Consider the following 3,656-nt stretch of genomic DNA (forward strand, 5'->3'; position numbering starts at 1 on the left):
TCATATCGATTTTTGGAACATGGTGAGTCTTCGATCCAACATTAGAGTCTATGGAATCATGATTAACATTTCTTTTGTTCTCATCATGAGTTTCCTTTACTACCTTTTCACCATTAGTGACCCTTTCTTGTAGCAACTTCTTCAATTCTTCCATGTCTGTCTTCAAATCTATCTTCAAATCATCCATCTTAGCTTCCACGTCAATCATCTTAGCTTCTACGTCTTTCTTTAAACATCCATCTTAGCTTATACACCTTTCTTTAAACCATCCATCTTAGATTCTGTTCCTTTTTGTGAAGGGACATTTGTTGCACTTGGTCTTGTAATTTTGATATATCATGTAGCATTTCTTCCTCTTCTTCATGAGTCATGCTAGAGCTTTCAGGTTCCTTACTAGGTGTTTGCATTTTCTTTCCTCGGGGCATCAGTTACCGATAATAATGCTCTACTATGCCCTTTGAATTCCTTCAAAATAAATTTTCAAACCAAGCTTAAGCAAAAATTTAAGAAAATCTACACACCTTTTTTCACTTTGTAGGAGCTCGATATTGCCTCTGATGTATCTCTGTACTTTCTAATCATCTAGTTCTGAATTTGTGACCTGTAGTAGCCCTCTGTGTCCTCTTTCCAATGCCACAAGTCTGACCCAAATTGGATTCTCCAAGGAAGAGTTATGCGAAATCTCCCACAGTGACTTGATTATAGACTAGTTCAGTAGAGCGAACTTGTACGACGTGCCACGAGTCACTGTTTTGACCTTTGGATCTAAAAAACACCCACAAGAAACTACAGTCTATCCTCTTTCTGTAACTTCTTACGAAACTTCAATCCGATCCCCAGAGAAAGTTATGACGATTTTCCCTAGGTCACCTGTTTTGAATGTAATTCAGGAGTCTGCAAAAAGACCAACTTCCTCAGATCATATCTCCGCAAATATCGCGCGAAAAGCTCTGAAATTTGGACCCAAGGTTCAGCGCGATTTCTTCTCAAATGGGTTTTTTTTGAGACTTCTGAAACATCACAGAAAAAAAGTTATAGCGAAAATTCCACGATGACCTATTTGGAGCAGCGAAACCCTAGAATCCAAAGCTCTGATACCAAATGTTATGAAACCAGCTCACAGAAAGATAGAAAAGAGAGATCCACGCCTTAGAATTCAGCCTCTTCGAGGGGGAAACCTCCTTTACATTACATAAATGAACAATTCTTGGATGATACAAATGACAAAACCTCCTTTCTATATATAGGAGTCTAAGGAGTCACAATATAATCCAGCCGACCTAACAATAATAATATAAAGCCACAAAAATAACAATAGAGGGATTCTATGGGGCACAGAAATAACAATATGGGGGTAATAGGGGCACAAAAATATAAATAGGGGGTATAACTACAATAGTAATGGGGTAATCACTAGTATTATAGGGACCCAACATACTTTGATTTATTGTTTACCTTCTCTATCTTAATCTTTCTGAGCTTTTCCTTCAATGCTAGCTTCCTGTGGTCACTGTTTTTTTGAAACATGTCCATCAAGGCCTTCCACATTTCAAATGGAGTTTCCCTATCATGGAGGTTCGAGACAATATGATCTGGAACTCCTTCTCTGATAAGCCTTCTTGCCTTTACCACACACTTTCTCCATTTTGCCAGATCTTGTGCAACAATCATTGAAGGCTTAGGAATATCATTATCTATGAATTCCTTAAGCCCGTTGTCTTCCAACACTGTCTCCATCCCGTCCTTCCAATCAATGTAATTCGAGCTACCCTCAAGGGCATACTTGAGTCTTAATCTGTAGAAAGAAATCTTATTGGCTATAAAGTATGAACTGCAAGTTCGAATTCTCCTGCAAACACAAACTCGTATTCTCCTCTTCTATAGTGATTTCAGCTTTGATACCATGCAAAATTTTCTTCTAGATTCAAACTACATATTGTAATATGCTAAAACAATTGACTTGAATCTACTCTACTCATCAGCAGAGACAAAAATTGATCGATGAAATCATGAAGCAGAAAAGGAAGAATTCAATGACAGATAACACAATAATTTCTTGGGTAAAAACATAGATAAAAACCCTTGCTATCTATATATTGCATTAATCAAAAATTTTGAGAAGAAAATATAATACTTTTTCAACCTGAACAATATTTGCACAAGTACAATCTATCTCACTACTTCACAAACCATCTCAATCCAATACTTATCCAAATCTGTTGCCTATCAAGCTCTTATTTCCTTGCACAGTTTCATAGGGAATTAGCTCATATTTAATTAGGAAATTCCTCATCCATGACTATCCAATACATCAATAGGCCTTCCTCTGATTGCATGCACCATTAGTATAGTTTAGATAATTTTACAACTAATATTACATTGTCGGTAACCTTAAAATCGGATAATAATAATAATAATAATAATAATACTTTATGCGGAAAAAAAGTTCGAGAAGGGAAGCATATCATGGTTTTGCTTTAGGGTTTTGTCACTGGTCACCATGGCGGGGTGCGAAGGAGGGAGATCAGCTCCCTCCTACAGTCAAGTGGTTGCGGACCAAAGCAAGGGAGTTGGATCGCATCGCTTCAAGAAACCAACGAAGGTGGTAACAAAGGCTAAGAATATAGAAAAATCAGAAACTATCAAACCTCAAGCATAGGAAGAGAATCATGAGGAAGCTAGTAAGGAGAAGAGGACAAATGTTAGCAATCTAAAAGCTGCTCCTATGAGTACATTAGGGGTCTGTAAACCCAATTCGACCACTATTCCTCGAGTCATTTTAAGTGACCCAGCGTTGTAGGTACACAGAGACCACATGTTGGAATATACTATTATCTATAAATTTATGGGGATTTGGCTGACGGAGAACGCTTTGCAAGCATGAATAAGGAAATACTGGAAACCAAAGGGGGAAATTGACCTTCACCTTAGGTCCAAGGGCTTCTTCATGGTGGTGTTCACAAGCTCAGAGGATAAAGACGGAGTGTTCGAGGGAGGACCCTATTTTTACACTTCTACAAGCATTTATATGAGACCATGGGTAATGAAATTTGTCCCAGAACAAGAAACTTTCACCTCGGTGTCGGTATGGACAAATCTATTCCCTTCCTTTACATTATTGGCTGCCAGAGACTCTAGTGGCTATCGGCAACAAGCTAGGGGCATTTTATAAAGATCTTAGATGATACTCTAACTCAGACTCCTCATGAACTTTGGTACAGTAAGGCTCCCACGGTAAAATACTTCAAAAATTTTGGAAGGAAATGATACATTAAAAGGACTACTGAAAATCTTGGCAAGTTTGAATGTTACAATAAAATACTTGGTAAAATTGTTGAAAGTATTGATGTAGTGGTTGATGAAGAAGGAAACACTCCTAGGCAGGTAAAATCTAACGGTTTCGAAGATGGCGAAGACTATCCGTCAACATTAAATCAGATTCATGATGAAGAAGAAACCCATGAGGCACCAGAAGAACAGATAAGGATAGAAGAAAAGACTCCATCCAGATACGTTCAGAAGAATCATCTAGAATCTCAAATTTTGGGGTAGAAAGAGGCAGGGGTACAAACAAGAAGAACCATTTCAAAAGCTTCAAGCTATCTAGCATTGCTCTCCTCCACTGAACCTCGGAATGTAAGAGAGTCTTGAAAAGA

This window comes from Pinus tabuliformis, chromosome 7, assembly GCF_031772625.1.
Source record: "Pinus tabuliformis cultivar Carrire ecotype Pingquan chromosome 7, CPIR1, whole genome shotgun sequence".
In the NCBI taxonomy this organism is placed as follows: Eukaryota; Viridiplantae; Streptophyta; class Pinopsida; order Pinales; family Pinaceae; genus Pinus; species Pinus tabuliformis.